The sequence below is a fragment of the Pelophylax lessonae genome, assembly GCF_965119305.1.
Source record: "Pelophylax lessonae genome assembly, chromosome: 2".
Taxonomy (NCBI): domain Eukaryota; kingdom Metazoa; phylum Chordata; class Amphibia; order Anura; family Ranidae; genus Pelophylax; species Pelophylax lessonae.
The window spans coordinates 290,539,343-290,553,169 of record NC_138769.1 but is presented as its reverse complement, the minus strand read 5'-3'; the positions used below and the strand labels follow the sequence as shown (position 1 = coordinate 290,553,169).

Here is a 13,827-nt window from a genome sequence, read left to right as displayed (position 1 = left end):
CAGGTGAGTGGCTGTTTTTAAAAGTCAGCAGCTACACTTTTAGTAGCTGCGGACATATTTTTTGGACAGGTGCCTGGAGATCCTCTAAGATGAAAACTTCAAGAAGTATACTCATGTGCAGGGCCCTGATTGTTTAATGCAGATAACATTAGAAGCAAGAATTTTAAAGCAATACTTTGAGCCTTGGAAGAAAACAATGCGTCACACCCAACACAGTCTAGTGTAAGGAGTTAGTCACCAAGGCACAAAGTGAAGATCTTGAAGCCTTCAGATGAGATAGTAGAACTGGAAAGTAATAAGACAGCACGAGGAGTATATGAAATGGAGTTGTCCAACAATGTCATAATTCCAAAGAGGTAAACAGGAAAATTGAATTTTTGTAAGAACTTACCGTAAAATTATATTCTCCGAGTCCTGACAGTCGCCGCCCAATGGTATTAGCCTTCACTAATGGGTAATGGCACCCTCTGCAGGAGCAAGGCTAGGCAGATAATTATTAGGTTAATACAAAAAAACTTTTATACCTCGGCACGCCACTAGGGGGCCATCCCTCAGCCATTATCCTGAACCCAATCTGATATTACCTCAGTTTGTAGCAAGCAGTACCAGAAGGCAAAAAACCCCCAGATCCAAAAAAAAACAGAGGGGCGGGGGCGGCGACTGTCAGAGGATTTTCAGAAAAGAATTTTACGGTAAGTTCTTACAAAAATTCTATTTTCTCTTATGTCCTCTGACAGTCGCCGCCTAATGGTATTAGCCTTCACTAATTGGACGTCCCAAAGCAGTTCAGGCATGAGCGGTGGTAAAAAAAAAAACGCAACCAACGCAGAAGGTAACGCAAACAGCCGGGCCAGTAACAACCTGAGCCCACAGGAAAAAAAATGTAAACAAACCCAGAACAACAAAAAAAACACCCCAAGAACGAGGGACAGTAAAAATAATGTCCCCTGAAAACAACCGCCTCACTCAAAACTGTGCGGTCACAAGAAGCATTCGAAGATGCCAAAAAACATCAAGTTTGCAACAAACTTTGTGAAAGCGTGCATGGACGACCAAGTCGCCGTCTTGCACACCTGAGCCACAGAAGCCTGATCGCGAAAAGCCCTGAGGCACTAACGGCTCGAGTATAACGGGCCTCTTCACCTGAAAAGGAGAAATCCTACCCTTAATGGCACAGGCCTGAACAATCGTCTGTCTGATCCACTTAGAAAAGGTCGCAGCGGAGGCAGCCGATCCCTTCCGAGGTCCCTCAGGCAGAACAAATAGAGAATCAGACTGTCGAACAGACTCCGTGGCAGACAGGTAAATCTTGACCGCCCGGGCCACATCCAGGGAATGCAAGGCAAATCCCTTCGGATGCTTGGGCTGCACACAGCGAAGGCAACACGATAGCTTCAGTGAGGTGGAACGAAGAAACCACCTTGGGAAGAAAAGACTGGTTCAGTCGCAGAACCACCTCATCTCCATGAAATACCAGAGAAGGAGAGCGGCAGGACAAGGCAGCCAACTCATACACTCTGCAAGCCGACGTGATAGCCACCAAAAAGGCAACGTTTTGGGACAACACAGACAGAGGAATATCTCTGATGTTCTCAAAAGGGAGGTTGTTGTATCACAGACAAAACCAAAAATTCAGAAACTAGAGAGGTAAGGGAGCTCTCCTTGGGAGAGCCAAATGCCGCACCCCTTGAATGAAGGTGCCGACAACTGACCCTTGACCAAAGTCCGCGCCAGATGCTGATCCACGCCCTTTTGCAGAAAGGCCAAGACCTTCGACCACCAAGAAGGAGCGAGGATGAAAACCATGCGCTTCGCACCAAGCGATATATGCTTTTCCAGGTGCGGTGATAAAACTTCCTAGAAGTCGCTTTTCGAGCCTCTAACAAGGCAGGGATAACCACCTGTGGAAGACCTCTATCCCTCAAGACCCGGCTTTTAACAGCCATGTCGTTAAAGCCAGAGACTAAAGCAGGATGGAAGATCGGTCCTCGAGACAGAAGTCGAGGCCCGTCCGGGGACATGAGAATGACTAACATCCGTTCCGACGCCAACCTGCGAAGGAACCTGGACAACAGTTGAATCGGAGGCAAGGCACCACCAATGCGTCCACCAGAGGATCGCAAGTTCTGGCCATGAGCTATCCACCTTACTTTTGAGACGGGACGTGAACAGATCCACGTCCGGGATCCCCCACCGGGCACACAGGAGGCAAAATACCTCCGGATGCCGGGACTATTCCCTTTGGTCCAAGGTCTGGAGACTCAGATAAGCCGCCTTGCCAGCTGTTCACACCCCGGATGTGGACAGCCGAGATCACCGTACATGCGGCCCATGAAAGAATCTCAGCCACTTCCTTGGCCGTCCGGGCATTCCTGGTGCCCCCATGGTAATTGATATAAGCCACAGCCGTGGCATTGTCCGTCTACATAGGGGACCTCAGAAAAGTCTTTTTGGAGGCGTGGTCAGCTGACCAGCTCTTTAACCAGGTAATGCGGCGGACAACCGGGCGACCAACGGGGCCTCGTCCAAAGCTGCGTCGCACAAGGACATCCCAGTCTGGGTGCAATCCACCATAGTAAGGGCAGGTGAAAAGGTAGATTCCGCCACCAGAGTGCTGCGAAGCACCTTGGATCATGCCGCGAGAGCCTGATAGGCCATCAACAAGGCCAAAAAAACAGGCTTTAACAGGGAAACCTCCACCAGAGAAACGTAGCGGGCGAGTGCTTCCACACGGATACCTGAATACCGAGGAATCCTCTACTGGCGTCAACGTGGACTAAATACAGCCTATTTACAGGGTGATCCACATTAGCGGACTGTTCAAAGTTTGTCCCCCGCCCCCAAAATTGGAAAGCGGAGGGAAAAATGCCTCTGCACCGCCACTGGTCATTCACACTCCCGTGAAATTCCGCAGGGCAAAAAATCTGACCTGACTTCTGGGCCCTTCGGAACCCCAAGAGCGGACCGCTGACTTGACTGAGACGGTTCATCGTCAAGATAGAGAGTTTATTTTTAACGTTGCTAAGGGGAACATCCATTGTAGTGCGTGTACCCGCGCTACCGAGGAGAAAGATGCCTTCTCCTCCTCCCCCTCAGAAGCGGAGGACCGGGACCCCTCAGGGGACCATTGTCAGTGGCAACCAATTTCTAGCTCAGAGTCAGAGGACTGGGAGGGCACAGGTCGTTTTTTGGAGGAGCGTTCCAACATCAGCAGATCCACCTGGGACGCCAAAGTCGCCAGAACAGCAGATATAGAGGTCATGGCAGAGGCTTCAGAGTGGACCCGAAGCCCCCACCAGGCCTGCAGGGGGATTTGCTGGCCCAGGAGTCCATTTTTGCCATAAAAATTAAAAGGGACGCTAGCCCTTTAAATCGGCGGTTCACACAGGCCCCCCACCCAAATTTGTACTAACTGAAAGTGCCCCCTCAGAAAACACACCAGCAACAAGTAAACGTTTTGGTTGAAAAATGACAGAAGGATTAACAAAAATCCCTCAGCCTGTAAGCACATTTTTTACATAGGAGATGTGAACGGAGGAAGTGACCTCATGCCGCTAGAGGCCCAGCCCTCGAGCCCAGACAAAAGGTGCCTATTGAAACTCAATGTAAAATGTCACAAGGAAAATGGTCGCTTGCCCTTACTAGGCATTTGCCCACATCCAAGATGGCGCCCGATCGGGAGCATGTGCAAAATCCTAAAATGGCTGCTGTCCTCACACAGAGCTTAGAATCTGCTCACCATAAAACATGGCAGCCACTACAAACGGCGGCAAAAAAAAGTGTACAAACACATTCTGGCTATCATCGGGGACCCCAGGGAGACCCCTACAGCACCCCACACAGCGCCCCCAGTGGGAGGAAGGCAGAACTAACAACCCGGCCAGAAGGGGGATCCTACAGAGACCACCAGCCCTGCTATCCCCTAAGAGTGGGCCCACAACCCCCCCAACCTCCCCAGGGACAAGGGTGTATCAGTACTCACCAGTCCAGGAAGCGGGCACCGCTCAGATACGGGAGACCTCCCACCCTAAGTGGGGGTGCCGTCAGCCAAGGAGGGATGCTGGCAACATGCGGGAGATCCGGGTTGAGACACCCTCAGCGAAGGCGCAGCTCTGCAGGCTCGTCCCCTATCGGAGGGGCACTGTCGTTGCGAGGCCTGGGCATACCAGTAACCTGCGACGTTCGTTGGCAGGCTGGGACTCCATAAGGATCTATAATACACAGTCCGAGGACCAGCTGTGCAGTCACTTGTAGTCCTCCAGGAAAGGAATCCCTGACTAACTAAAGATAGTGAGAGAAATAAAAATCTATTGTGCAAAGAAAAACACAAATTCAGAAAAAAACAAAGAAAACTGAGACCCAAAGTCCCAGTCAGAAAACACCTAACCAGCTCCTGAGCTAGGCAGCGTAAAACTGAGGTAACATCAGATTGGGTTCAGGATAATGGCTGAGGGATGGCCCCCTATTGGCATGCTGAGGTATAAAAGTTTTTTTGTATTAACCCAATAATCAAATTATCTGCCTAGCCTTGCTCCTGCAGAGGGCGCCATTACCCATTAGTGAAGGCTAATACCATCGGGCAAGGACTGTCAGAGGACGTAAGAGAAAGGATGTACGATACTCAGAGAATAGAGAGGACCTACAGCTTAGCAGAAACTGAGAATCTAGGACAGCGACTCTTCTCAGTAAAGAGAAATATCCCAGATATACACATTTCTGGAAATGGCTGCAAGGTGGTGATGGGTGCTGCAGCGACCACCGATCAGGGACCAAAAAAATAGCACAGATCACATATTTTGGATTCTAGGTGTGCTGCTGACAAAGTCAAAATGGTTTATTAAAATGATCACAACACAAAGTAGCAATGTTTCTGAGCCATGCAGGAACCCCTCTTCAGGTCAAATGCCTTCAAATGGGGTCCCTGCGTGGCTCTGAAACATCGCTGCTATATGCTGTGATGTAAGCATTTAAATAAACAATCTAGACCGTATTTTGGAGATCATTGGTGTGTTGGCGACAAATCTCAGTGACTGTCTTCTTTGCAATTTACAATGAGGATGCCATGGGTAGGGTGCAAAAATAAAGCAATACACTGAAGAGTCATGCTTTCACAGGGCAAGGGAGTGGTAGGAGCTGCTTCCAGTTGATCCTGAGCTTCACAAAATCCCTAAAGAGGCGGATGGGTCAAGCAACAGGAGAATGAAACCAGCCTTGATGGAAAAGAAAAGAACTCCGCTGTAGAGCAGAGGAGTAGAAAGTGAGATTAAATGGGATATCATTCCCAAGGATAATTTTCAACCTTGGTAAGAGTCATATCACAGGATGCAGAGAACCTAACACATTCTGGATAGATATACAATAGGATGCAGGAATACCTAAAAGGGCAGGTATAAATTATACCCCAAAATAGAAGCTACAAGGGGATGCCTGAGCATCCAAACTAAGGCGATAAATCAGCAAGAGATCCAGGAGGACAAAAATACAACCTCCCACTTGCAAAATAGAGGTATACTCTTCATGCAAAGAGCTAAGCAGATGAAATGGAAAAATTCAGGCCTAAGATCTGCTGCTTGATTGGGAGGTAGACTGATCATCAACGAGGTATAACTACAGTAGCAGATTAAGATTAGGGTTACTACACCCCATTTACAGATTTCCTGCACTAAAGTGTACACTCCAATCCAAGGGTGCTAAAAATGACACTGCCAAGAGAAGAACCAAAAATAGATAGTTTCCCTTAAAAGGGCAAGTCAGACAGATGCTCCTTGTACACATTCTAAAGGTCTAAACCACGAAACCAAAGTGCCTTCTGTACACTACATACTGGACACACAAAAAGCTGTAGCAAGCAGCCATGTTGTTCAGTCATAGGTTAGCCATGACAGTCTTGCAGAACAGTTACACACAGCGATATTATCCCCCTCCCCAACTCCTTTAATTCAGGATGTCTGTTTGGCCTTTGGCCCAAAAAAAAACTTGGCCAAATCCACCAAGGATAATCAGAGCCAATGGAAATTCATAAACTCAGACGGGAACATGACATTAATAAGCATATATTTGGATGAGAAATGTCATACTGAACGATTAAGGTCATACATGACCACACTAGCACATATAGCAGGGAAGATTGCTGTCAGATATTCCCTGGGTGACAAGTTTATCTGGGATATTTTGCGTTTGGTGTCCCTGGATGCGAAATTCAATGCTGAACCACAATCTATCAGTCTCGGGAATGTAACCAGTACATATTGAAAGATATGATATGAATAGTGGTATAAAAGGTCTATAGAGGGACCAGATATTGTCATAACCTCAGGACAGTCCATGGCCACTCCGTTCTATTGGTCAGGGGCATCTGTCAACCCCCCTTTGATCCCAGAGAAAAACAGAGATCCCTAACTAGTTAGAGGAGTTCTCATGGTAACATCAAAGCAGGAACATCTATCAAGTTTGAGAACCAATCACACCTGGCTCATCGATTGAACTCTGATAAATACTCAGGACACTGCAAGTATTCTTCCTTCTCAATTCTACCTTATTTTTATATTGCTGAATTAGGTCTATTTTTTTGAAATACCTTTTTTCTTTAGGCTGCATTCACACTTGAGCGTAGCGTTTTCGCACGTTTTTTTACCGCAATTTTTAGGTGTTTTTGGAGGCAGGCATTGACATCTATCAAAAACGCTGGTAATCGGCCCAAAAAGAAGCTCATGTACTTTTTTCAGCTACAGGCGTTTTTCAAAACGCTCAGATGTGAACAGGGGCCATTTAAAGGAATGGGGTTTTACTTGTTGGGCGTTTGACCGTTTTTTTTTTTTTTTGAGCGTTTTTGGAGCTGAAAAACGCTCAAAAACACCCAGGTGTGAATGGAGCCTAAAATATTTTATTTTCAAAATAAGGTTTAAAAAAATGAACACATTCAAAGTTGGTGCTAAGTGTTATCCTTGTCCCTAAGCTCTTAATGCAAGCTAACAAAGAACCTGTCTCTTGAAGAGTGCTACTGTATAGAATAAATCCTATGAACATACCGGTCTGTGGTGACAGTGTGTGTTAGACGATTATTCTAAAACCATAATTGGCATTTCTAAAATTACGAGTTTCCTCCCGCTAATTGCTTAATTAAACCAGTGACAAATCACTCTCAGCCTGCTGGCACCTAGATTGGGGTCCAGCGAGCTGGAAAATCTTTGAGCAGGGTGCAGCTGAGAGTGGCATTGTTACCCAAGTGACAGCGTGGTATGAGATTGGCTGGTCCTTTGTCATGAGTTAGTGAGAAGGACAGGGATCTGATACCCGCGTCCGTCACATCTTCTGCATTAGACGAGACATTACGTCCATGTGAGACACAAGCTTGGATGCTTGTAAGAGACCATCACAGATGAGCCATAGGGCTCTAGACATTTGATTCAAAAGCTCCAGAATACAAGCCTTTTTCCATTAGATGAAGGCGTCAACTTTAATAGGATTGATACACAGGGACATGGACTCTCAAATCTGAGTCAGCGAAACTGCAGATAACCTGACACTTGCGTAGGGATTTTGTTTGTAGGGTGCAACCCCTGGAAGTTAAGACATCAAACTGTCTGGTAGTGTGATTACCCACTCAAAGCGGAGTCCCACCCAAAAGTAGAACTTCTGCTTTAAGTGCTCCTGACAGGTCACATTTGGCATGTCATTTTTTTTTGACAAGTACCCGCTCCCACTTCCGCTCGGGCCACCTAGGCGGTTAGAGCGGAAGTTCTCCTCTCCCCCTCCCTCCCTGCAATCTATTCAGACACTTCCCAGATCGCCCAGCCACTAAGAAAGCGCAGCTCGACTCGTGCATGCGCAGTGCGCACCTGGCTCCACGGGGAGAAGAGGGATAGAACCGTGTCTCCCGCAGGCTACATCACTGGATCATGGGACAGGTGAGTGTGTGTTTGTCTATTAAAAGTCAGCAGCTACACTTTTTGTAGTGCCTCCATTTATAAAACCATTCCTCTTTTAGAGGCTGTCTCATTGTTACCCATCTAGTGCACCTGTTAACTTTATTAACACCAAATCAGCTGAAACTGATTAACAACCCCCTCTGCTACTTAACTGACCAGATCAATATCCCAGGAGTTTAATTGACTTGAAGCTATACTCTGGTTAAAAAGTATTCACGTGTGTGTGTGTGTGTGTGTCAGAGAACCTGCGCTTCTCCACCTTCTGTTTGAGGATGCCCCACAGATGTTCAATAGGGTTTAGGTCCAGAGACATGCTTGCCCAGTCCGTCAGCTTTACCCTCAGCTTCTTTAGCAAGGCAGTGGTTGTCTTGGAGGTGTGTTTGTGGTCCTTTCTCATGTTGGAATACTGCCCTGCAGCCCAGTCTCCGAAGAGAGGAGATCATGCTCTGCTTCAGTAGGTCACAGTACATGCTGGCATTCATGGTTCCCTCAATGAACTGTAGCTCCCCATTGCCAGCAGCACTCATGCAGCCCCAGACCATGACACTCCCACCACCATGCTTGACTGTAGGCAAGACACATTTGTCCTTGTACGCCTCACCTGGTTGCCGCCACATGCTTGACACCATTTGAACCAAATAAGTTTATCTTGGTCTCATCAGACCACAGGACATGGTTCCAGTAATCCATGTCCTTAGTCTGCTTGTCTTCAGCAAACTGTTTGTGGGCTTTCTTTTGCATCATCTTTAGAAAAGGCTTTCTTCTGGGACGACAGCCATGCAGACCAATTTGATGCAGAGTGCGGCGTATGGTCTGAGCACTGACAGGCTGACCCCCCTACCCCTTCAACCTCTGCAGCAATTCTGGCAGCACTCATATGTATATTTCCCAAAGACAACTTCTGGATAGGACGCTGAGCACATGCACTCAAAACTTCTTTGGTTGATCATGGCGAGGCCTGTTCTGAGTGGAACCTGTCCTGTTAAACCCCTGCATGGTCTTGGCCACTGTGCTGCAGCTTAGTTTCAGGGTCTTGGCAATCATCATATAGGCTAGGCAAGTGATGGCGAACTCGTGGGCATGCAGAGCCCTCTCTGTGGGCACAGAAACTTTACTCCCTCAAAATCCTATATATGAAGTGGCGGTTGCGTGCCGCCCAGTGGATAGGGAGAACTGGCCATTGTGACATCTGCCGATGACAGGACTGCAGTGCTTACACTCGGCTTCTCCTCTGGCACCCTCATCACCCCTCCCACTTCCAACTCTTGTGTCTGGCTCCTTCCCTCTTCTCACCCCGGTCGCTGTCTCAGCTGAAACGCCTCAGTCCCGCCTGATGTCACACTGGTCTCTGGCTAAGTGGATGATGGGCAAATCAGGCTGGAAACAGCATAGCTGTCACACTGCCCCGGAGAGGTAACCCAAACAACAGGTGACTGAGGGGTGGGAGAGGAGGGCCAGGAAACTCAGTTGGAGAGAGAGACAGTGATTTTCTATAGAGGGACAGGGGAGTGTGAGGGTGTCCTATATAGAGGTCAGTGGGTTTCAGGGGGTCTGATATAGAAGTAGGTAGATGTCTGTAGTCTTGTATAGATGAATGCATCAGGGGGTCTTATGTAGAGGTAAGTGGGTGTCAGGGGATATAATAGAGAGGTGGGTAGGTGTCAGGGGATCTTGTATAGAGATAGGTAGGTGTCCAGGGGTCTTTTATAGAGGTCGCTGGGTATTTGGAGGTCTTCTATAGAGGTCAGTAGGTGTCTGGAATCTTAAGTGAGTAGGCATCAAGGTGTCTTATATAGGGGTCAGTGTGTTGGGGTGGTCTTCGTTGGTGTCTTGAGTCTTCTAAAGATCGGTAGGTGTCTTGAGTCTTATATAGAGGTAACGTGTAGAATGGTCTTATATAGAGGTTGGTAGGTATTGGAGGTCTTTATATAGAAGTCGGTAGGTGTCAGGGAGTCTTCAAAAAAGGCGATTCTAGTATTTCTTGATAAGGGTAATTGTGTCGGAGGGTCTTATATTGGAGGTCAGTAAGTGTTGGAGGTCTTATATACAAGTCAAATCGGTGTCAGGGGGGTTTTATATACAGGTCGGCAGATGTTGCAGTGTTGGCACTTTGAAATAGGTTGGTTTTGTTTTGCAGTTTGGGCACTCAAAAAAGGTTTGCCATCACTGGCCTATGCCATATTTATGTAGAGCAAGAATTATTTTTTTTTCAGATCCTCAGAGAATTCTTTGCCATGAGGTGCCATGTTGAACTACCAGTGACCAGTATGAGAGAAAGAGAGCGAAAATACCAAATTTAACATACCTGCTCCCCATTCACACCTGAGACCTTGTAACACTAAAGAGTCACATGACACCAGGAAGGGAAAATGGCTAATTGGGCCCAATTTGGACATTTTCACGTAGGGGTGTACTCACTTTTTCCAGCGGTTTAGACATTAATGGCTGTGTGTTGCGTTATTTTGAGGAGACAGTAAATTTACATTGTCATACAAGCTGTACACTCTACTTTACATTGTAGCAAAGTGTCATTTCTTCAGTGTTGTCACATGACAAGATATAACAAAATATTTACAAAAATGTGAGCGGTGTACTCACTTATATGAAAAAAAAATAAAAATAAATAAATAAATATATATATATATATATATATATATATATATATATATATATATATATATATATATATATATATATATATATATATATATATCTCACAGGGATCACCTTTTCCAGGAAAGTAAGGCCAGCATGCAGGTAATTTCTTAAAAGTCTGGTGGGTTGCCAGCTTTATTCAGCAGAGGTTTGCAAATATGAAACAAACAACAAAACAGGCGCTAAACTATACAGGAATTTGCCTCACTATACAGTGTGGGGCTGGTCTCCATCACCCACAAAAACACATGGCAAAGCAAACCTTTTAAAGTCCAAACCGAGCTCATCTCTCAGATCCCCTTCTGAGTCTCAGGCCAGAGCATTTCAATGCTCTTTTCCTGTTCATTTAAAATTCACCTGAGCATGGACTCCGGTAACTCACAATCTCTGGACCGGAACCTAGCCTGTCACGGAGGCTGGAAAAACCCGGTTCAGTCTCTCACTACAGAACGTATGCGAGGTGAAATATAGCGATTATCTACTACCTCACCTCCATACCGTCACTATATATACACATATATATACACATATATATATATATATATATATATATATATATATATATATATACACACACACACACACACATATATATATATATATATATATATACACACACACACACATATACACATATATATATATATATATATATATATATATATATATATATATATATATATATATATATATATATATATATATATATATATATAGTGCTTTGCGAAAGTATTCGGCCCCCTTGAACTTTGACCTTTTGCCACATTTCAGGCTTCAAACAAAGATCTAAAACTAATTTTTTGTGAAGAATCAACAAGTGGGACACAATCATGAAGTGGAATGAAATTTATTGGATATTTCAAACTTTAACAAATAAAAAACTGAAATTGGACGTGCAAAATTATTCAGCCCCCTTAAGTTAATATTTTTTAGCGCCACCTTTTGCTGTGATTACAGCTGTAAGTCGCTTGGGGTATGTCTCTATCAGTTTTGCACATAGAGAGACTGACATTTTTGCCCATTCCTCCTTGCAAAACAGCTCGAGCTCAGTGAGGTTGGATGGAGAGCGTTTGTGAACAGCAGTTTTCAGTTCTTTCCACAGATTCTCGATTGGATTCAGGTCTGGACTTTGACTTGGCCATTCTAACACCTGGATATGTTTATTTGTGAACCATTCCATTGTAGATTTTGCTTTATGTTTTGGATCATTGTCTTGTTGGAAGACAAATCTCCGTCCCAGTCTCAGGTCTTTTGCAGACTCCATCAGGTTTTCTTCCAGAATGGTCCTGTATTTGGCTCCATCCATCTTTCCATCAATTTTAACCATCTTCCCTGTCCCTGCTGAAGAAAAGCAGGCCCAAACCATGATGTTGCCACCATCATGTTTGACAGTGGGGATGGTGTGTTCAGGGTAATGAGCTGTGTTGCTTTTACGCCAAACATAACGTTTTGCATTGTTGCCAAAAAGTTTGATTTTGGTTTCATCTGACCAGAGCACCTTGTTCCACATGTTTGGTGTGTCTCCCAGGTGGCTTGTGGCAAACTTTAAACGACACTTTTTATGGATATCTTTAAGAAATGGCTTTCTTCTTGCCACTCTTCCATAAAGGCCAGATTTGTGCAGTATACGACTGATTGTTGTCCTATGGACAGAGGCTCCCACCTCAGCTGTAGGTCTCTGCAGTTCATCCAGAGTGATCATGGGCCTCTTGGCTGCATCTCTGATCAGTCTTCTCCTTGTATGAGCTGAAAGTTTAGAGGGACGGCCAGGTCTTCGTACATTTGCAGTGGTCTGATACTCCTTCCATTTCAATATTATCGCTTGCATAGTGCTCCTTGGGATGTTTAAAGCTTGGGAAATCTTTTTGTATCCAAATCCGGCTTTAAACTTCTACACAACAGTATCTCGGACCTGCCTGGTGTGTTCCTAGTTCTTCATGATGCTCTCTGCGCTTTAAACGGACCTCTGAGACTATCACAGTGCAGGTGCATTTATACGGAGACTTGTTTACACACAGGTGGATTCTATTTATCATCATTAGTCATTTAGGTCAACATTGGATCATTCAGAGATCCTCACTGAACTTCTGGAGAGAGTTTGCTGCACTGAAAGTAAAGGGGCTGAATAATTTTGCACGCCCAATTTTTCAGTTTTTTATTTGTTAACAAAGTTTGAAATATCCAATAAATTTCGTTCCACTTCATGATTGTGTCCCACTTGTTGATTCTTCACAAAAAATTACAATACAAAAAAAATGTATATACACACACACACACACACACACATTTTTTTTTTTATTAAACTGTCATTTTTGGCCAAGTGCATCCTGCATTTTCGGTTACGGGACCAAACTTTAAATTTGGTGCACCTCTAGTTCGAATAGTGGACAAACTGATAAATCCATAGTGGATGTTCAAGGTCTTGTGAACACATGGAAAGTTGGAACCTCACATAAGCTTTACAAGTTACTGATCAAGACAATCCTATAGTAATAAGGGCCCCAAAACCTATGGTACAGGCTTCAGTTCCTTCTGGAGACAGTATTTGCCCTAGAACCAGTGGAGTATGTGCTGAACCCACCTATTGCAACAAGACTGCCCAGTGTGTGTATAAAAGACATGTTGTACCACATACAAAAGGACCAAAATTAAGCAAAGCTTGGCATATTCACAAATCAAGCAGCTGATGCTGAAAAGGGTCACAGGCAGCTGGAGGAGACCAAATCCCTGAAGACAGGCAGGGGAACAAGGCCAGAGTCCAGGAAATCGATGAGGCGATTCGAGAGAAGGAGCAGCAGTGGAAAGATTCTTCCCTTAGGAGGCATGGCAGGAGAATGAGCACTAAATGTGCCAACACTCCTAACGGATGTCAGCAATTTCACCCTCATCTTTAATGGTTATAGCTCTAAGATGGCAATAGTTTATAATGGCACCCAACAGTACAAACGTTGAGGCAGTTCCCAGTTCTTCACCCCAACCAGTCTCACAACATAAGCCCTCAGAGACTGGGTCATTCTAGAAGACCCGTGATGCCCCAACTGCTCCGTTGGAAAAGAGAGTGACTGGAAAGAGTGGTTTCTTATGCATTAGGGCATTACCCTGTGAAATGACCTGCCATATCAATCTGGAAGCCACCACACCTTTGCAAGGAAAAAAACTTCTATGCAAACCCAGAAAAAAAAAAAAAAATGCTAACAAAACAAGAAGTTGGGTCCTCCCTTTTAGAACACTAGGATTAAAAAAG

General features: G+C 45.2%; 1 protein-coding gene across 1 annotated transcript in view; it reads right to left on the bottom strand.

The window, feature by feature from the left end:
* SORT1 (sortilin 1) overlaps nucleotides 1-13,827 on the bottom strand; it is a 252,133-nt gene that overhangs the window by 120,725 nt on the left and 117,581 nt on the right. The gene's annotated exons all lie outside the window — the stretch shown is intronic.